The sequence below is a fragment of the Trachemys scripta genome, chromosome 1 (assembly GCF_013100865.1).
Source record: "Trachemys scripta elegans isolate TJP31775 chromosome 1, CAS_Tse_1.0, whole genome shotgun sequence".
Lineage (NCBI taxonomy): Eukaryota > Metazoa > Chordata > Testudines > Emydidae > Trachemys > Trachemys scripta.
This window is the reverse complement of record NC_048298.1, coordinates 344920698-344943498: the sequence shown is the minus strand read 5'-3', so window position 1 is coordinate 344943498 and position 22801 is coordinate 344920698. Positions and strand designations below refer to the sequence as shown.

Sequence of the window (22801 nt, the reverse complement as noted above, 5' to 3'; positions counted from 1 at the left end):
CTCTCAGAGTTGGTAAGACAACTCCCACCTGTTCATGCTCTCTATGTGTGTATATATATCTCCTCAATATATGTTCCATTCTATATGCATCCGAAGAAGTGGGCTGTAGTCCACAAAAGCTTATGCTCTAATAAATTTGTTAGTCTCTAAGGTGCCACAAGTACTCCTGTTTTTTTTAAAGATATAGCAAGATACAATGGATGAAAGTTGAAGTTAGGCAAATTTGACTGGAAATAAAGTGCAAACAATGAGGGTAATTAACCATTGGAACAGCTTACCAGGAGTTGTGGTAGATTCTCCACCACTGGAAATTTTTACATCAAATTGGATATTGGTCCAAAAGATCTCATAGATTTTAAGGCCAGAAGAGACAATCGTGATCATCTAGTCTGGTCTCCTGCACATCGCAGGCCACAGAACCTAACCCACGCACTCCTGTAATAGACCCATAACCTCTGGATGAGTTACTGAAATCCTCAACTCATGATTTAAATACTTCAAGTTACAGAGAATCATCATTTACTCTAATATAAACTAGCAAGTGACTCATGCTCCATGCTGCAGAGGAAAGGAAAAAAAAACAGGGTCTCTACAGATCTGACCATGGGGAGAATTCTTTCCTGACCCTAAATAATGTGATCAGTTAGACCCTGAGCATGTGGGTAAGTTTCATAAACCAGACACCTCGGAAATAATTCAATGCAGTAACTCAGAGCCTTCCCCATCTATCTTATCTCTGGCCATTGGGAATATTTGCTACTAGTGCTCTCAGATGCGCCACATCCCATTGCAGGCAATCTCATCATACCATTCCCTCCATAAATGTATCAAGATCAGTCTCGAAACCAGTAGGGTTTTTTTTCCGCACTGGTCCCCTTGGAAGGTTGTTCCAGAACTTCACTCCTCCAATGGTTAGAAACCTTTGTCTAATTTTGAGCCTAAACATGTTGACAGACAGTTTATATCTACATGTTCTTGTGCCAACAATGACGTTTAACTTAAATAACTCCTCTCCCTCGCTGATGTATTTATAGAAAACAATCATAGCTCCCTCAGCCTTCATTTTGTTAGGCTAAACAAGCCAAACTCCTTGAGTCTCATAAGACAGGATTTCCATTCCCCAGATCATCCTAGTAGCCCTTCTCTGCACCAGTTCCTGTTTGGATTCATCTTTCTTAAACGTGGGAAATCAGACTTGCACACAGCATTCCAGATGAGGTCTCACCAGGGCCCTGTATCATGGTAATAACACTTTCCCATCTTTTGGAAATATCGCTCCTGATGCATCCTAGGATTGCATTCACCTTTTTTCATGGCTGTATCACATTGACAGCTCATAGACCCGAGTGTATTGGTTGATCACAGGATGACTTTCTCCTTCTCTGTTGCTTCCAACTGGTAAGTCCCCAGGTTATAGCAAAAATTCTTGCTGTTAGTCCCTAAGTTCATGACCTTGTACTTTGCACTATTAAATTTCATCCCATTTCTATAACTCCAGTTTTCAAGGTCATGCAGTTCTTCTTGTATGCTATTCTGATCCTCCTCTGTATTGTGAATACCTCCCAACTTTGTGTCATCAGAACATTTTATTAGCACACTTCCAATTTCTGTGCCAAGGTCAATAATGAAAATGTTAAATAAGGTTGGCCCCAAGACCGATCCCTGAGAACTCCACTAGTAACCTTCCTCCAGCCTGACAGTTCACCTTTCAATATGACCCGTTGTAATCTCCCCCTTAACCAGTTCCTTATTCACCTTACAATTTTCAGATTAATCCCCATCTTCTCCAATTTAACTAATAATTTCCCATGTGGAACTTTATCCAATGCTTTACTAAAATCCAGGTAGATTAGATCTACTGCATTTCATTTATCTAAAAAAAACCCAACCAGTTATCTTCTCAAAAAGATTAAGCGGGTGTGGCATGATCTACCTTTTGTAATACCATGTTGTATTTTATCCCAATTACCATTTACCTCTATGGCCTTGACTACTTTCTCTTTTTCTTTCAAAATTTGTTCCAAAACCTTAGAATTGAGGTCAAACTAATAGGCCTATAGTTTCCCGGATCACTTTTTTCTTTCCTTTCTTAAAAATGGGTACTATATTAGCAATTCTCCAGTCATAGGGTACAACCCCTGAGTTTACAGATTAATTAAAAATCCTTGCTAGTGGACTTGCAATTTCATGTGCCAGTTTCTTTAATATTCTTGGATGGAGATTATCTAGCCCCCAGATTTGGTCCCATTAATTTGAGTTTGACTTCCACTTCGGATGTGGTCATTTCTACTTCCGTATCCTAATTTTCATTATCCACCCTGCCACTATTCTTAAGATCCTCATTACCCTCATTAAAATGTAGGCATAGTATTCCAGTAGGTGTTGGGCCGTGCCTAGATTATCTTTAATCTCCACCCCATCCTCAATATTTAGTGGTCCCACTTCTTTCCTTGTTTTCTTTTTATTTATATGGCTAAAGAATCTTCTGTAATGTGAACAGGAATCTGCTGTAATTCAAACAGGGACGTCCAATGGGATGTATTACACAGGAGGTCAGACTAGATGATCACTTTGGCTTTATAATCTCTTCTGAAGCAATGGTGCTTCCACCACTCCTTTTGGAAGACTCAACACTAGAAAACTCCCTATAAGGAACAATCACACTGTTATGAAATAAATATGAATACTTTTTATTAAAAGCATTTCATGTCCATAAACATTAACTTAAAGCTCTCAAGACTCAGGTATTTCAAACTTCCCACATTCATCAGTCTTTATTAAATCCCTTAGGCTAATTTTAAAAATTAAACATCTTTTAAAAGGAGTTATTTCTATTGATATCAATGGGACTAAATCACGGTATGTAAAGTCAATCACACAGATATGTCTTTGCAGGATCAAGGCCTGCTATATTGGTCAGAGAAGGTCACCAATATAAACAGCTGCAGAAATGAATCTGTGTCCCTAGGTGGCAGTATTGGTGAAGAAATAAAGCACCAGACTGCGGGCCTTCAGTATGCTTCCATCCTTGAGTATTGTGCATACTGTCAAAGTAGGACACTTCACTCAAGCACATATTTGCACTTTTTACGGAGTCTGTTACCCTATCTCTTCTCAAGTATTATTTCTAAATTATTAATACTATTTGTTATAAACCAAGAGTATGCTGGGCACGGTACAAAACAATGAACCCTACTCCAAGGAATTTACAGTCAGATAGCATAATCCTAAATAGTTCATGGCATTCATCGTTGCTATAGGCTCTGGGGATTAAATGACTTGCCCAAGGTTACATAGTAGGTTGGTGGCACAGCCAGAAGTCACCTCAGTTCCAGTCTACTGTCTTAACCACAAGATCAGGCTTTTCTTTTTGGATGGAAGGCAGTAGGAGTGCAGGACCCTCAGCAACTCCCAGGATGCACTCAGCGACTCACTACTCAGCGTACTATATCAACCAGGTACCGAGCATCTGCAGCTCCCTTTAACTTTGGATTTGGCCCACAGAAATTAAAAGCTGAATTATTCCTTGGCTTGTGCGGGGCTCCTACTGAGGTCAATGGGAGTCATACATGCAAACATCCCAGATTAGTTTTTGGTCCTAATGATGTCATCATTTTTTCTTGGTTCTGAATGGTAAGTATAAAATTCCTTGAAAATGTATCTGACTGCAAACTTGCATGTGTTGGAAAGGTAACATCAAACTGTGTGTTGTAATATTTCTGTATAAAACAGTTAATATGGGCTAGCAATGAGGCTACAGACAAAATAGCTTTCTGCAGAACTTGTGAGAGAAGTTTGAATAGTAGATTGGATGCATAATATAGCCAGGGCCCAAACCATCTAGGGCTTTATAGCTCAAAACCCACATCTTAAACCTCACTCTTTGACATTTCCTTGTCCTTAATAAGAATAAAGGACTAGTGTTTCATTGTCTTTGTTTTTCTAGAATTTAGAAACCAGAGTCATTGAAGCAGTGGAATGTATGATGTTTAATGATAAGCCCAAAGTGAGACAGGCAGACAGGTGGTCAGGTACCTGATAAGAGCCCAAATAGAAAATAAAGTGGATCCAGCTCCTCCTTCCCCTAATGTAATCTTTAGGTATGGCTGGATCTGGAGTGGTGCCCAGGGGGGCGGGATAGCTCAGTGATTTGAGCATTGGCTTACTAAACCCAGGGTTATTAGCTTAATCCTTGAGGGGGCCAGTTAGGGATCTGGGGCAAAAAATCTGTCTGGGGATTAGTCCTGCTTTGAGCAGGGGGTTGGACTAGATGACCTCCTGGGGTCCCTTCCACTCCTGATATTCTATGAGTCCAAACAGCCCTCAATTTTAGGAAAATTTACACTTGTATCCAAATCTAGATCCAGATCCAAACTCTGTGAATGGGGCCCATCTCTAATCACAGCAGAAAATCTATGTGCTCACAATTTTAGAGACCTCACTCCCCTCCATCCCCTCAGTATCTCTACTATCACAGGGTTTTTTTTAACATGATTAGATATTTCTAAGTTCAAAAAGCACAAAAAAATCTTCTCATGAGGCCATGGACAAGAATTCCAACAGCAGGTGGCGCAATGGCAATAGGGCAACCAGCCACACATGTATCCTGTGGACTCCTTAAGAATATATGTGGAAGAAGCAGTGTGCCAACAGGTTTTGATGTCCTAGAATGAAAGACAGGCAACTCAGGAGGTGTCTAGTGAACTGCATTGCGAAAATGTCTCTGAGCTCATCCACCGAGATCCTTATTTTATGCTAAAAGGAGGCCGAGACAAATAAAAGCATCTTGAATACATTAATATTGAAAAGGGGGTGGTTTGGATTTTGCAGAATCAAAACTAGGGCTTGCTCAGCTGTGGGTCTTATTTTACCTGACCCACCAAATCTGGGGACTTGATAACGAGGTTCTGACTTTGACCCATTTCAAAACCACAACCAATATTTTAAGTCTGTAACTTCCAAAGCAACTGGGCCCAGTTGTTCCAAACAGAAATAAAAAGTATGCACCAGGAAAGATGAGCAGAAAAAGCAGCACGTACTGTGTATCTGATCTCTTCCTCCTTCCCAAGGAACCTAATTAGCACAGTGCATAGCAAATCAGGGTCAACTACTGCTCAGATTACCATTGTCTGGTGACATTTGCACCCAGTTTACCAGAAGGGACTAGGATAAGCATCCATATGTCTTATCTGAACCAAATCTCCAAACCTGTCAAAGTCCACCTCAGCTATGTCTCAGGACCAAAATACATAGGGCCATGCCCAATCCTGGTGTAAGCAGGTGCAGCCCTTTGGGGCTAAATTCACCACTGGCATAACCAAGTGTAATGATATTGAATGCAATGAGTGAACTTGTCCCACTAACTTCAGCAGAGCTGCTCCCACTCATACTAGGTCTGAATTTGACACTTAAGGCCAATATTAATATGCTGAATTTCTCTAGTGCTTTTCATCTAAACTTTCCATGTTAAACTTCACATTACTCTGGGAAGTGTTACCTCAATTTTACAGATGAGGTTAAGTGACTTGGCCAAGGCCAAGCAATGAGTTGGTGATAGAGTAGGGAGTAGAAACCAGAATTCCTGAATCCCAGGTTGTGTTTTAACTATCAGAATAGGTTCTATTCTTGTCTAAAAGGTAAAACAAGGCATGGGAGTAGTGCACTCTCCCTATTTAAGAGGGTCCAGCCATACTTATTTTTAGGAAAATATTTTCCATTCTGCACATATTTTCCTTCCAAAAAAGGCCAGCTAGCCTCTGTACTTCAGTGGAGTTGGAAGATGTGTCTTTTTCCTCCCTGTTCCTAAATGTCCCTATTTATAGCTCTCAAAAGTTATTTCTTATTACCTCTATTACAGTAGCACCTAGAGGACTTGATTAGGGATAAGGACCCTGTGGTGCTATGGTACACACCCTGTCCCAGTTGAAAAGCATGATGAAATAAAAGCAGATGGATAAAACAAATAGATGGAGGAAGAGGACAGAGTATACATGAAACAATCCTGATTAGCTTGATAAATACAGGTGTCAGCACAGCCGCTGCCAGAGATCTAATCTAATCTATCTGCAGTGAACTATTGTACTGGTATCAGAGTACTGATGAGCATTTGACACCAAAGTGCAGATGCAGGCCCCCCTAAACTCGAGGAACGTTTGGGTCCAGAGTTTTGGGTCAGCCTATTAAAGATATAGGTGCAGGCTACTAAATTTGGGTTCAGATTTGAAATGATCTCTCCTCACCTTGTAAAGTTAGAGGCTGTTTAGATTGGGAGTCTTGGTTAGGAGACCATCTCCACATGGAAAAATATAAAATATTGCACGGAGTGTGAGTGTCCTTGATATATAAACAAACAAAAGTGAGAAGACCAGTAATTCCAGCGGATCAGTATGTACTCAATGAACATTATAAACAAGTTTTTTAAATGACAAGCTTGAAGAGAAAAATCCCTGTTTTCCCTTGCCAGATTTAGCTGGTGTTGTTTGTACTTTAATTTCTCTTGTTCTTATCTGAAAATGCTATAGTGATTAGTTATAGAAACGAATGCTCTAAATCACAAATCCATAACCAACACTGCAGCTTAGAAAGTCACAAGTAACAAATTAGAATAATAAGACAAACATGACGAACAAAGCACATGAGATTAGGGTTGCCAATTTTGGTTAGACATATTCCTGGACATTTCATCACATGATGTAATCTTTAATGAAAGATTAATTTTTAATTCCTGGAGACTTCAGGGCAATCCTGGAGGGTTAAAAGAAGAACAGGAGTACTTGTGGCACCTTAGAGACTAACAAATTTATTAGAGCATAAGCTTTCGTGGACTACAGCCCACTTCTTCGGATGCATCTACAATCCTACATGAGATGGATCCTAGCAGTATATTTGGGGAAGGGGTAAGAAGCAGGAATTTTACAATATGGATAGAATAAGAACAAAAATTGCTGTTTTTGTTGGGATTTTTTTTTTTTTAAATCAAGAGCTATTAAATTTTCAAAGTTTTTGGCTAAAAATTCAAACAAACAACAGCCTCTGAAATTTTTGCCTCCAAAAATGTGTAAATAAAAGGCTTAAACCCAACAAAAATGGCAGAAAATCCAAGTGCAGACAGACAGATTGCAAAATTGGAAGTTAGAAAAAGACCTTTGGCAATTTCAAATCAGAAGCATAGACTAAGTCCCTCCCCTCCAACACACAAACACCCCACCCCAAGCTGAAAACTAAAGTATTCTATGGCTGGAAAACACATTGGCTGAGGAATGCGTTTGCTACAGCAGCACTGAGACTATGAAAAAGGGTGTCTAGAAATTGTGAGTATCCCGAGTGCTTTGTCCTAAGAAAGAAGGTTATTGAGCTGCTTGTGGCTTAACTTGTTTTGATTTTTCCTCCCAATTCAGACCTCAGCACAGCTCATGTGTCTATAAATCCTTAGCTGCCTGAGCTGCTTTCCCCAGTGGGTTACTTTTATACAACTTCTTAGACTGTGCAGGACTTGGATTTCTTAGCAGCTCAAAAAGAGGGAGTGGGCACAAATGTTCTGTGCTGTCTGTTCCATGAGGAGTTCGCTCTTGTTTATTTCTTTGATTCTCTTTGTTCTAACACAACAACCGTACTTTTACACTGCAGCCTTCGGCATAACCCATTTGGAGTGAAATCGTCTAGTGAAATAGAATGAAAGTTCCACAGTGTTGTTCAAGAAAGTCACTCCACTGTAGGAGTTTTCACTAACCCAGACTCACTTTTCTGATGTCTTGCATTTATTTTAGGGCAGGGTGGATTTCTAGGGAGACATAAGCCATTTCCTATGTCTGGGTACATTTAACCCCTTAGGCTGAAGTTGGTGACAGGGAAATAGTGCTCTGTATTGCAAGGAGAGGGACTCGGATTGGATTCCTGAGGAGAGACTCATCTAGTCAATTAAGGAGCATGTTGCTGCTTCATCTCCTTGGCCAGATGACAAAGACTGTGACAAGGAGCTGGTAGGTGTTAAAGTGACAGAAAAAATCAAGCATTAACCTAGCAGCTCTCCACAGACTGTATGATGACAATATCCCCTGCAGTCCGAGTGGCTGCTTTGCAGGTGCACATACTGAACATCATGCTATGTTGCAGCACTTTGATTTATTATGTGAACAGCCTGCCGGTGAATGGGGTGGAATTATTAGCTTTGGAGAGCGGAGTCTTCAATTCACAGAACAAGCACAGGGCAGCAGTTTCAGTGCAGGTCCCCTGCATTGTCCCAGCAGTCTTTCTCAGCCTTGACTTAGTTGGCTCAACTCTAGGGGGGAGAGAATGTTTTGCTCTCCGCAACTCATCCAGTCCTTGGTCATAGAAACATCGGAATTGCCATGCTGGTTCAGACCAGAGCTCCAGCTATGTAGTCCAGTACCCTGTCTCTGACAGTTGGTGGCATGTGATGTTTCAAAAGGAAAATAAGAGCTTCACGATAGCCAGATGTGGGATAATCTGCTTCCCATGAAGGTTTCCCCCCAATCCTTAATAATTAGAGATAATTTAAACACAGAAACATGTCATTTTATCTCCTGTCCCATTCTCCTTTGTTACCATTACCTGTTAGAACTTTAGATATTCTTGTTCTCCATATAAATGTTTCAGCTGAAATTTCCTTTCAGGGCCAGGGAGACAATGATGCCAGCTGTGATGGTGGTTTTTATGAGGGGGATGTCTGTACCGTAGGGACTGGACTAAGAGTCATCCAACTCTTTTCACAAAGGACACTGAACAGCCATCAGTTGGTAATGACTTTCAGTCACTGCTAAACTTGGCTGCATTTGATCTGTTGAGCTTTAGGTGAAAGGCTCTGCACTACAGCACTACCAGAAAACATTTTACAGTTGCCACTGTTCCATTTTCACCTAGCATTGTCAAGGGAGAGGAACGGTGACCCTCGTGTTTTGGGAATGGGAGATGAAGGTTTAATCCCCTAATTTCTGCAGACTGCCTCTGTGACTTAGGCTCAGATCCACAATGGTACTTAGTCACCTGATTCCCAGTTTTAGGCATTAGTCCAACCCACAAAATAGCCTTTTAGATGTCACCTAATCCTGTAGGTGCCTCAACTGTGTCCAAATGATTAAAGAGTCTTTGGAGGAGAGGGACTGGATCTCCTGCCTTTTAAGTGGATGCCCTAACTATCACGCTACAGTGTCTCACTCTGGCCAGTGACGCTAAGTATTTATCCACAGTGAAACAGCTTCAGCAGGAGAGATTGAGGGACACTCCCCATCAGAATATCCCATAGTTAGAGCATGCCGAGAAGTGTGGGCCTGTTCAAATTCTCTCCCCCTCAGGCAGAGTGGGGAATTGAATCTGACCTTCCACATCCCAGGTGAGCTCTCTAATCACTGAGTTAAATGTTATAAGGTGGGTGATGGCACCATCTCCTCATCTGGCAAGTTTGCATGGATTTAGGTGCCTGCCTCACTCCTTCTCACAAGAAATAACTTAGGCACCTAAGCCATGTTACTTCAGTGGAGGGGTTCCTGGTTGTGGATTGCAAGCAGAGATAGCCTGGATTTAAGCGCCTATCTCTATGAGAGGGGTGGGGCTTAGGACATCCTCCTCTCCTTGGCATCTCCCATTGGATGGCTCAGGCAGCTCCATGCTTAGCATGCTGGCTTTTGTGGATTGTATAGTTAAGCACTTATCGCTCCCCATCCATTGTAAAGGGGGCCTAAGCGCCTAACTCAGTGGCTAGTGTTGTTAGTCCTGCGATTTTCTAGGCACCTAAAAGTTAGGTGTTGTGATGCTGAGCATTGCAACGCACAAATCTCTTTGTGGATCTGAGCTGTTGCTTTTCTGTGCCTCCGATTCCTGCATCTGTAAAATTGCCTACCGCACACGGGAGCTGTGAGACTCAATGAGTAAATGTTTGAGCTCCTCAGACAGAAGATGCCCTAGCCATAAAAAGTATTAACAGAGAACCTTCTCCCGGCAGTTCCTAGCTCTTCAGGATTGTTGTTGATATACAACTACTGTACAGTGAGCAGAACTTCTTAAAATCTTTATAAAACTAGGTTTTGCGACTCACTCTCCTAATATGCAGGCAGGTAGGTGGATGCACAACTGCCCTCAGCTGGATGGAATCAGAATTGCTTAAAGGTTTTGTATCTTTGTTGCCATATAGTGGCAGCAAACTAGAGAGGGTATAATATTACTTCAGCTAAAGAAGATTCTCCTTTAGCCTAAGTGGGAGTAGAGGTTTGGATTTGGGAACTAAAAATCCTACGTTCTGCCCAATGCATGTGCATCCAAAAATCCAAACTGACTTGGGTGGTGGGTCTGAAACAAGGGCGCAAACTGTTCATTGACTTACACCTTGTGCAACCCCATTGACTTCCTTCAGCCCAGGAACACAAACAGGTCAGATATTAATTAAAACCTGATTCTTGCCTCCTTCTTTAGCAGAGTGCTGGAGCAGGGCTATAGTGAGGCACAGCAGGGCATCTTTGGAGCAGGATGGTAAACATAGTAAGGCTGGCAGAGGACTCTCGCAGAGACCTAACATAAGAATTATTCAGAATTAAAACCATGAGGGAGTGATGCAAAGAGTTACTGCACTAATTGCTCATATTTGGGGGCCTAGGTCCAAATGCTGTCTTAAGATTGCTACTGAAATAATTTTTTTGGTAGCTGTCATTGGGTATGGCTGCCCTATAACACAGTATGATGGAGCTGGCACTCCCTTCCTCAGTTTCCATCCATGATGTTGGTCTCCTCAGCTTTCCAGACACTGGTCTCTGTTGGAGATATGGCTCAGCCCTTACAACCAAGTGATAAACTTAAACCTTTCCAAGGTAGAAAAAGTCCAACAAAAAAGCCCCAAACAAAAATAGTCCTTTGTTCTTCAGGGCTTTTCTTCAGCCTGCCCTCTGGGCCCTGTTCCTAGTCCCTTCTGTACTACCTTTGAGAGTAATTCCTCTGATCTGGTATAGAGCTCTGTGAAGACCGAGGCCAAAAAAAGCATTGAGTACTTCCCCCTGGAGTACCCAGCCTCCTGCAGACCCTGGCTCGGGGCCTTCCACATGAGCCCTCCCACTCCTTGTGGATCCTCCCAGGCTGATCTCTCTCCGTCTTTTTTATAAGACATGGGGGACCATTAAACTATCAAATGATCTTCTGTAGTCCTGTCTTCTCAGGCTGGGAAGCAGCTAATTAAATATGGCACAGTGTGGGTGGCCCCTTCTCCCCTTAGAAAGGCCAGTCACCCTATGACAGTAGCCTAGTCTGTGATCTGTCAGCATTGCAAATGCTAATACACCACAGAATTTGGACTTAAGGGAAAGACTATACTTGAGACAAACCTAGGACTGAAATAGGCAGTTTGTCTGGTTTCTGCCTGTCCTGAGGCTGACTTCAGCTAGTACTAGTTATGCAATATGACCCTCACAAAAACAAAACAAAAAACGGACAACCACTTAATCATCAGCAGTCATCAAAGTGGTTTGAACTTCAGAACAAACATCAGCTAGTAAAAACCACTAGTCCTGATTACATCCTGAGGCTGCAATGGGAATGCTGTGTGTCAGCACAAGGCATGCTGCTTCTGGACTTTGTCAAAATACTGAATCTACATATCTCTTTGTCAGAGCTGACCTTTAGACACACTACTTTGAAAATTTTCTAAAGTAAACATGGTCATAAAGACAGGAGTATCAGAGGGGTAGCCATGTTAGTCTGTATCCACAACAACAAGAACGAGTCCGGTGGCACCTTAAAGATTAACAGATTTATTTGGGCATAAGCTTTCGTGGGTAAAAAAACCCACTTCTTCAGATGCATGAAGACAGGAGTGTTAAATCTGCTGCAGAATAATCCACACAGTGGGGAAGCTTTGTCTTGAGAAATTACTCAAACAGGTTGTTATTGCATAATCCCCATCTTCTCCATTTATGTAACATGCTGAGATTTCAAATGTCAGCACAAAGATTCTCTTCTGCCCTGTGTGTACCCTCCTCATTTCCTTGTCTCTGCTATTTTTGATTGTTTATCTTTGGACATGATGGGTGTATTCAACTCCATGAGCTTCTGGGAATTGAGTTTGTATGAAAGACACAAAACAAAACTGTAGTGTGTTGAGCTGCTGACATATGTATGTGTATCACTGCCCTCTGCTAGATGGAATCAGAACTGCTCAACTATGATTCATAGTCCTATACTACTACAAACTACAGGTGATTCTCCTTGAGCCTACATAACAGGAGCGTTAGCAGCAGGAGTTTTATTCCCTGGAGTCTCCATGAAGTTGTGAGTGGCTGAAGTGTATAGTGACAACCACAAATTACCTTGAATGTGATCTGTCAGTGCAATTTACTGTGGCTATGTTGCTCAGATCAGTATTGCCTGAGGTGCCCAGTGTTTAGGACATTACTGTATACTGCATTCTTCTGAGGAGAAAGGGAAAGTCTCAATGCTGGTCTCTATACTAGTTACCAGTTACAAAACCAGCCCCTCCTTCTTTCCTTAATCTGTTTCCTCCAAGGTGAGCTTTAGGCGTTGACTAAGTGGCTGTGTGGGATACCATGTTGCAAGGAGAGTTCTGTGGCTCCTGTATTCTACTGCAGAACCAGGCAATGGGCCAGAAGAACGTTTGGGGCAGGGGCTGTCTCTTTGAGTTTGTCTACATGGTGCTTTAGCCTGCACTAGCCTGTTGTGCTCTAACTGGCCAGTGTGGCCCCTACTGGTGCACACTCACAGTTCCCAAGTGCCTCTTAATGTAATACTGTTTGAAAGCAGGGTTCACATGGGCCCATTAGTGTGCAACACATTAGTGCACGTTAGAATTTACATACTTCTCGTGCAGATTAAAGCACCATGTAGAGAGTTAGATCAATATTATATGTTTGCAAAATATATGCATAAAGATCATCTGTGCAGGAGACAGAGCTTTCTTGGAGGCTTGTCCCAGACTGTGAAATGAACAACTTATGTTACTAAGGACCATTACAAATCTCACCACCTTCTGCACCAAGTGTGAGGCACAGTTTTTGACCTGCCTTCTCTTGTACAACCATATAGCAACATGTATATAGAATCATAGAAGATTAGGGTTGTAATCCATGTTGACTGTTCCTGATCACCTTCCTCTCCTCCACGTGCTTCAGAATGGATTCCTTGAGGACCTGCTCCAAGATTTTGCTGGGGACTGAGGTGAGGCTATAGTTCCCCGGGTTCTCTTTCTTCCCTTTTTTAAGTATGGGCACTATATTTGCCTTTTTCCAATCGTACGGGACCTCCCACAATTGCCACAAATTTTCAAAGATAACGGCCAATGGCTCTGCATCACATCAGCCAACTCCCTCAGCACCCTTGGATGCATTAGATCTGGACCCAGGGACTTGTACATGTCCAGGTTTTCTAAATAGTCCTTAACCTGTTCTTTCACCACTGAGGGCTGCTCACCTTCTCCCCATACTGTGCTGCCCAGTGCAGCAGTCTGGGAGATGACTGTGTCTGTGAAGACCAAAGCAAAAAAAGCATTGAGTACTTCAGCTTTTTCCACGTTATCTGTCACTATGTTGCCTCCCCCATTCAGTAAGGGTCCCACACTTTCCCTGACTTGTAGCTAACATACCTGTAGATACCCTTCTTGTTACCCTTCACATCCCTTGCTAGCTGCAACTCCAATTGTGCCTTGGCCTTCCTGATTACCCCCCTGCATGCTCTAGCAATATTCTTATACTCCTCCCTAGTCACCAGTCCAAATTTCCACTTCTTGTAAGCTTTCTTTTTGAGTTTAAGCTTATTGAAGATTTCACTGTTAAGCCAAGCTTGTCACCTGCCATATTTGCTATTCTTTCTGCACATCGGGATGGTTTGTTCCTGTGCCCTCAATAAGGCTTCTTTAAAATATAGCCAGCTCTCCTGGACTTCTTGCCCTCTCATATTAGACTCCCAGGGATCCTTCCCATCAGTTCCTTAAGGGAATCTAAGTCTGCTTTTCTGAAGTCCAGGGTCCATATTTTGCTTCTCTCCTTTCTTCCTTTTGTCAGGATCCTGAACTCCACCATCTCAAGGTCCCTGCTGCCTAGGTTGCCACCCACTTCTACTTCCCCTCCCAATTCTTCCCTGTTTGTAAGCAGCAGGTCAAGAGGTCAAGAGGAGCACGGCCCCTAGTTGGTTCCTCCAGCACTTGTACCAGGAAGTTGTCCCCAACACTCTGCAAAAACTTCCTGTATTGTCTGTGCATTGCATAACAACAACCACCCCTACTAAAACTAAACACTCCATTGCACACACAGTTCTTCACATGGGAAGAGGATGAAAGAACAATCCACATGTCACCTCGCTTAACACACTACTAGAAAGTGCTCATATACTACAACAATGAACATGGTATAGGAACCTATATAGAGTACAATAGAACAGGTACAGTCCCTAGCACGGTGCGGTCCTGGCCTCTAGGCACAACCAGAGTACACATACTAAATAATAATAACAGGAGGAGACCAGATGGCCAGAAGATAAGTACCTTGCCCTAAAGTGTGGGATTTAAGGACAGATAGAGATGCTGAGGGGAGGGGATGGAAAACTGGATCAAGAGCAACCCAGGAAACATCAAGAAAACAGGAACTGACTTTATTATTGTTATTTATTCATTGCATCCATCTTACAAACACAGACTCACTCCCTGTCCTGAAGAGTGCACATGCTAATGCCTGGCATGGCACCATATGCCACAGCTACAGACCAACAGGTGGGAAAGCAGGAAGGTGAGCAGATGAGGATTACGAACATAAAGTCACTTCAGCTCCTTTCATTTTGTGTACACATCTTTTCCAAATACATTCCATTTGATGTATAAAAGTCCCTCACTATCCAGCACCCCCTACACCAGCCACTACACTCCCTCAGGAACCATCCTGGACACTCAGGCCTGCAATCACTCCACACCTCCTCCACAATCAGCCTCCCAGTACAGAGGCATTACCTAAAGCACCAATAAATTTAGATCTGGTCCTAATTTCCTCAGTCTTCTTTCCTCTGTCTAGTATACAATCCACTCTCTCCCCTGTTCACTTCTCATTCCAAGTACTCACTGGGCTCAGACGCCTCTATCTGAAATGTGGCTTATTAAGCCCTGATCTACACTACAGAGTTAGATCAATGCAAGGCAGCTTATGTCAACCAAACTATGGAAGTGTCTACTCTAAAATTTAGCTCCCACCAACCAGGGCCGGCTCCAGGCACCAGCGGAGGAAGCACGTGCCTGGGGCGGCACATGCTAAGGGGCGGCATTCCGTCCATTCTTGGGGCGGCACAGTCCGAGCGCCTTTTTTTTTTTTTTGCTTGGAGCGGCAAAAATGGTAAAGCCGGCCCTGCCACCAACATAACTCGCCTGCTGCACCTACTTAATAACTCCACCTCCACGAGAGGTGTAGAGTCAATGTTGATGTAGTTAGGTCGAAGCAGGGTCAGTGAAGACACTGCATTGCTTACATCGACTGTTGCTGGCTTTCAGAAGCCATCCCATAATGCCCCACACTGACAGTTCAGTTGGTGCAAGCGCTTCTGGTGAGGACGCGCACCACCGACATCAAGAGCAAAGCGTAGCCCAGCACAAGCGATGTAATTACTGCATAAGTTAATATTGTGTCTGTAAACTAGTGATTACATTGATTTATACACAAATATATAACTATCTAATACAGTGATACTCAGCCAATGGCTTTTGCTACATATGACTCTTCCTACATACCTTTATCTTCTTGGGGTTAAGAACCACATTGTGTGGTGCCTTAACATGCACACCTACATAAACTCAACATAGAGGAATAATTGCACAGCTAACCTTCTGCTAGGATTAGATGTAAGGAAAAGTTTGGCAGGGCAGGCAGAACTGTTAGGCAGAGTGGGCAGCAGGTGAGAGGGTACCATGGGAAGATTTGTGTATATTTTCAATATATAATCGTCTTAACCACAACCAAATCATTTTAAACTGGTGTCTCTGGTGCATTCATATCACTTCACATTAAATCTCATTAGCTAACCTAGTGTAGGTCTCATTAGCTCACCTAGTGCAGGTAAATCTCTGCCAGATCCCTGAGCCCCGGGGTAGCGGCGGCAGCCGGGAGCCCTCGGGGGCGGCTCTGGCGATTTAAAGGGCCCGGGGCGCTGCTGCAGTATCGGCAGCCGGGAGCCCCTGGCCCCTTAAATCACCATTGGAGCCCTGGGCCAGTGCCGGGCCTCCAGCAACGGGGCTCCAGTGGCAATTTAAAGGGCCTGGGGCTCCCCTCAGCGGCCAGAGCCCAGGCCCTTTAAATCGCCGCCCAAGCCCCGCTGCTGGAGCCCCCGGGGTATTGGCAGTAGCCGGGGGCTCTGGTGATGATTTAAAGGGCCCTTTAAATTGCTTCCTGAGTCGCCTCCGCCACCCAGGGGCTCTGGCAGCGGGGCTCTGGTGGCAATTTAAAGGGCCTGGGGCTCCCCACAGCTGCCGGAGCCCCCGGGGTAGTGGTGGTAGCCGGGGGCTCTGGCGATGATTTAAAGGGCCCTTTAAATTGCTGCCTGAGTCGCCTCCGCCACCCAGGGGCTCTGGCAGCAGGGCTCTGGTGGCAATTTAAAGGGCCCGGGGCTCTGGCCATTGCCAGGAGCCCCAGGTCCTTTAAATTGCCGGCCTGGGGAAGCTGGTCCGGTCTGGCATAGTGTACTGGCTCTTGCCGGTACGCCATACCGGACCGGCTTACTTTCACCTCTGCCTAGTAATCATACTTTACATTTGTAAGATTTTGTAATTTAACAATAACTATAGCAGGCTGGCCTTGTTCGAGATCTTAGTTCAAATTCTAGGATCACGACCTTGCCCCCGCCCCCACCTCAAAAGGTTTGGAGTACTGCTCCCAAGCAACGCATGCATGGTAGATTCAAGGATCTGCATTGATGGACTTGGGTGGGAACCACATCCAGCTCTCCCAGATTAGAGGAGGGGGTTACTGAGGTTCAGGGCCTCTGAGAATACAGAAATAAAAAGGAGAAAATGGCATCTGGGAGAAGTCCTCCTCCCCAAAATTACCGGGGAAGTTTCTCAGCTGGCATCCATTGGAGCTCTTACAATTTACAGCAGCTGCAGGTCTGCCCCAGTGCCTCTAAAATCCTAACAAAAAGGCCCATGTGCATAATATGCTGACTCCTCCTCAATGTTGTTGGTTACAGGAGGGTGAGCCAACTTTCAGCACCTTAACTAGTGGCTGGACCATTCCCACAGCTCCCCATGGTTTGGCTCAGATAGATGAAGCATACAAAATGGGTACTTATCTCAGTGCTTTATATCTATTAGTCTTAGATCCCAAACAAGTGTGAACTTTGTCCGAGCCCCCTGCACTGTAAATATTTGTTCATGAAGCTTTGACTGACACTGTGTACACTGAAATCCGGTTGCCCTTGCCTCTAGTTTTACTCTGTTAATGCCGGTCAGAAATGTGGAAAGTCCCTGCAAGTTTTATGGGAGCAGCACTTTTTCTTTGAGAGCTTAAGAATTTACTTTCAAGCATATAATAAGTAAACAGTTTCCTGCTTCACTAGGCGAAATGCTGCTTTTTAAAGAGTTTTATACTAGGGTCAATGACACTATTTAAAATTATCGATCTGCCATCTTTGCCTGCTGCCCTTGAAATACTGCCCAGTTTTTCACTGATTTTCTCTCTGTAGCAAATGAACAGGGAAATGAATTAGTGGTTGATCGTATTTGGGGTGAAGGGCAGAGAGTAGGAGGAAGAGAACGCATATTTGAAACCTACAGGATTACAGCTGGGGGTAATAAACACAATGCTGGAAATGTCGCCTAGAATAAGGTAACAGCTCTCTGGACGAGTGATGTGTATAAAGAAAGATTAAAGCTGAAATCCACCAATACGAGCCAAGAAAGCTCATGCAGTTGATAATCATTTGTGGAATAATCATAATAGTTTGCATTGATATAGCCCCTGTCATTCCAAAGTGCTTTGCAGTCTTAATGAGATACGTCAGCTGTGCACATAGGGTAGGATGACCAGACAGCAAATGTGAAAAATTGGGACCGGGGTGGGGGGTAATAGAAGCCTATGTAAGAAAAACACCCTAAAATCGGGACGGTCCCTATAAAATCGGGACATCTGGTCACCCTAACATAGGGCTCACTTAACCCATTTCAAAGATCAGCCACCTTGGGTGGACCCTAGGAGCTGGATAACAGCAAAAATTTATACTACACAATTTAGGACAGGAAGAGAAGGCTAAGGCTATGTCTACATTAGAGAGCTTACAGCGGCGCAGCGGTACCAATGCAGCTGCACCACTGTAAGATCTTTTGTGTAGCCACTTTATGCCAATGTCACCTGTCAACATAATTAATCCACCCCCAACGAGCGGCGGTAGCTATGTCAGCAATAGAAGCTCTCCCGCCGACATAGCAGTGTGCACACTAGCGCTAATGCCGACATAACTTATGTTGCTCGGGGAGGTGGAATATTCACACCCCTGAGAGACATAAGATTTTCCAACATAAGCGATAGTGTAGACATAACCTAATTCTCTTGTATATTCAAATTAAATTGAAGGGAGGAATTTAGTGAAGTAGAACTTTATAGTTTGGGGTCGTAACTCCAGCACTAACGCACTCTTGGCTTTTGAAATCAATAAAGTTAGGGTGTAATAGAGAGCAGAATTGAGCCCCTCCCTCCAAACTCCCCACACACACTCCCCTAACAGCCCCCATCTCTTGTAAAAAGTGCCATGGTATCTTTAATAACGATGAGTGGCCAGGACCTCAGTGTTACTTCTCATGTGAAAGACAGAACCTCTGATAATACAGTGCCCATTAATACCACAGGAAGTCAGTTGTTCAGAAGTAAGAATGGTGAATTGTGAGCATTCAGTTGTAATGTTACCAGAGAGGAGATTGGAAAGGTCAGTCTGTATATTGTAGCAGCTCTTATTTTGGTCTTCTTAGTGTATGGACAATGTCCTTCAGGTGGCATGTGACCAGGATTCATCACCGAATTTGGTCCGCTGGTTGGATCATTAACTTTCCCGGCTTGGGCCATGTACTGATGGGGAGTGCGATGTGAATGCTAATCCATGTCCCCCTGTATTTTGGTTATTGCTTATAACGACGTGCCTCTATAGTCCAGAGCTGACTCTAGAATGCAGGCTTTTAGTGAAACAATAAACAACTCTCTTTGCTTTAAAAGTGTTCCAGTGTTTCTTACAATGAAAGAATATGGAATAATGGGCCCAATCCACCGCTGTGCAATAACACCTAGCTCTTATATAATGCTTTTCATCTGTAGATCTCAAAGCATTTTACAAAGAGTACCATTACCTTCAATTTACAGTGGAGAAACTGAGGCATGGAGCAGGGCCATGACTTGCCCAAGATCACCCAGCAGGCCTGTGGTAGAACCAGGAAGAGAACCTAGAGCTCCTAATCTAGTGCTATATCTACTGGGCCACAGTGGAAATGAATTAGGCCCTGCTTCTGTTGGCTTTCAAATTAAGTTAAAGAAAACCACTCCAGTATTTTACATTTCCCCCTTAGCGGCAGGTGGGTGAATGAATGGAGTTACAGTACAGCCTTGTGGCGAGGGGAACACATTGCTGGGCGAAGGGGGTCAGGAACACAGGCCTGGGAATGCAGGCCTCTGCTGGGATAGTGGGACCTGCAGTTTGCTGAGCACTCCAGCCCTGGCCCAGATAAGCAGGCGTGTAGTCCCATCCAAAGCAGGAGAAAAGGATTTTTTCCCCCTCTGCTTTTCTTTCCCTCCCCTCTTCTCCATTATTTTCGTTAGGGAGAGGGCAGGTTGGACACACTTTTCCAGTATTCACCATCTCTTTCCCTCAATCTCCTCTTTGTTCCCTTTCCTCTACTGGCATGAACTGCAAACTCGAAATCAGCCTCCATTTCCGGAAAGAATACATTCCCTCTTCCTCTCGTTCCTTAGAGGTGCAGATTCACTGATTAATCCTCCCTGGAAAACCCATTAATTTAAATGGATGCTTTTGTACATCGGGCTCTATTTGTAAGGAGGAAGGGTTCAAAATGGAGGACAGTGCTTTTGTATGCAAGCCCAGCCCCCGTGGGGGGGGGGGTATGATAAACTGGGGAAGCACTGCCTGGGGGCTTATATATACAGCTCTGGTGCGAATAACTGGTAGCCTGGTTTGGTTTTTGAAGAAGTGAAGAATTAATGAGACTGTCTGTTGTTTTCATTGCCTGATTACAACTTTTTTTCCCTTTTAAATGTGTATGTGTATCTATCTAACCTCGTCTCTCCAATTCTTTCCTTAAATTGGTTATTTCTCTTGTCTGGTTTATAAAAACATTTTTTCTTTTCTTTCATCTGATATTCCCTTCATTCTTGCAAGCACACCTTGGTTAAAATTATTAAAAACCACCCACTAACGTCTTTACTTTTTATGAATTGTGCCTTAGATTATTTATACTGACAGGATTCTGAAAATCTATTTTATGTTTCACTATTTATGTTGTTTGTCTACTTTCGTATTTTGATTCTCATGCACTAGCTCACTGGTACAATATCAATTTGCAAGCACTGCAAGGAAATTTATAATCCAAATTAAAAAACAAAACAAGACTATTGTACTGAACACACCAGAGTGTACATGAACCAGTGCCCTTGACTGGATTGACTCAGAACTGCTCAATTGTGTGTCATGTGCCCTATACTGCTCACAGCTAATGTAGATTCTCCTTTAACTCAAGTGGTAATGGACTCCGCTGGAGGAGGAGGATCTGAGCTCTATCCTTGGTGATGCTATGAAGTTCAATGTGGCTATGGTGAACAACAAAAGGACAACCATGGAGTCCAAGACTCCCATGGATTTCTTACAACATTTTATACCTGTTTTTCACACTGTAATGAAAGTATGTCTAGTAGTGATTGGTTTTGTAAAGGCTTTTAAAAAAAACAGGTTAGACTAACTCAGAGTCTGACTGCTTTCACAGAACATACTAGAAGATCAAAAAGAAATAATTAATAAGGAAGAATTCCCTGTAACGTGTAGATGGTGAAGAGCAGTACACTCCTCAAAGTCTCCTATAGACATTGCTGTGCAGGTTTAATTTAGCAGTGCAGCACTTACATACTACGGTGTTGAGAGCTATTGAAAATTCAAAAACATACAGAGGACTAGGGAGAATTTTTACCCTGAGACCTTAAAGTGCTTAACAGTCACTTTATCAATAAACAAGTACAGCACTGCATATTGCACCATAAAAATATTTGTGCTGGACCCTTATTACTCCCCACTCCCATACATTTTGACACCCATCCTGCCCCTAAGCTAAGGGACTATCTCTAAATCCTTATCACACTAAAAAATTATGTAGTTGTAATTCATCACCAGTCCAGCTCCCCAGGGCTAGCAACACTGGATGCTGTAGTGCCGACAAGCTCAGGTGTTTATACCACTATATAATTTAACCTTCCAGAGGTCTAAATAAGCTTTTCTTAGATGCTTTAATGTATTACTGTAGTTACTTTTTAATCCCATACCATGTTTTACTATGGCACAACCTGTTCTCTTGGAACAGGACTGAGAGCAGCAACCAAGGCCAGTGTGAAACATGTAGCTACGTGTTATGCAGTTCGTGTTTTTAGATTTATGTCTGCTGTGAAATACCTTTTAAGGGCTGTATAAACATCACCGTTAAACCAATTTTTGAGTTCACTTGAGATTGTCACGCTTTAAAGCAAACAGTAAAATTGTTCATTTGATGCAGATTGCATTAGCTGCTCAATTTTCGGGCCTCAGGGGAAAATAGAATGATATGAAAATGAAACTATTTAAAGCATCCCCTTCCCTATTTACACTAGAGTTTATGGCAGCTAATCCTCCAAAATAGTAAATGTTGCCCAGGAATTATGCATAAACAGAATGGTTTATCAGAAGGAAATGGAGAGAAGAAATGTGTAAGATTCAGAGATTCTAAGGCCAGACCACTGTGATCATCTAGTCTGACCTCCTGCGTAGCACAGGTCATAGAGCTTCCCCAGATTAGTTCTCAGAGCAGATCTTCTAGAAAAACATCCAATCTTGATTTTAAAATGGTCAGTGATGGAGAATCCACAATGCCCCTTGGTAAATTGTTCTGAGGGTTAATTACTCTCACTATTAAAAATATACATCTTATTTCCAGTCTGAATTTGCCTAGCTTCGACTTCCAGACGTTGGATTGTGTTATACCTTTCTCTGCTAGATTTCAGAGACCATTAGTAAATATTTGTTCCCCATGTAGTTACCTATAGACTGTAATTAAGTCATCTTCTCTTTGTTCAGCTAAATACTGTAGATTGAGCTACTTGGGTCTATCAGTGTAGAGCAGGTCTTCTAATCCTGTAATCATTCTTGTGGCTCTTCTCTGAACCCCTCCAACTTAACAACATCCTTCTTGAATTGTGAACATGAGAACTGGACAAAGTATTCCAGCCGTGGTCGCACTTGTGCCAAATACAGAGGTAAAGTAACCTCTCTAACTCCTATTCAAGATATCCCTTCTTACGCATCCCAGGATTGCATTAACTCTTTTGGCCACAGCGTCACACTATGAGCTCATGCTCAGCTAATTATCCACTACGAACCCCCAAATCTTTTTCAGAGTCACTGCTTCCGAGGATAGAGTCCCCCATCCTGTAAATATGGCCTACCGTCTTTGTTCCTGAATGTATACATTTACATTTAGCTGTATTAACACACATAATGAAGAACAGGAGAACTTGTGGCACCTTAGAGACTAACAAATTTATTAGAGCATAAGCTTTCGTGGACTACAGCCCACTTCTTCGGA

The 22801-nt window shown here is 43.0% G+C and overlaps 1 protein-coding gene across 3 annotated transcripts in view; it reads left to right on the top strand.

Annotated features, from left to right (window-relative positions):
• Positions 1-7181: 7181 nt before the first annotated feature.
• SLCO2B1 (solute carrier organic anion transporter family member 2B1) overlaps positions 7182-22801 on the top strand; it is a 99289-nt gene continuing 83669 nt past the window's right edge. The window contains exons 1-2 of one of the 3 annotated variants that reach the window (XM_034759316.1): positions 7231-7310; positions 7831-7979. The gene's annotated coding sequence lies outside the window, so the exon portion shown is untranslated. Of the gene's footprint in view, positions 7311-7830; positions 7980-22801 lie in introns of all 3 variants that reach the window. The other 2 variants (XM_034759315.1, XM_034759317.1) reach the window with 2 other exon arrangements.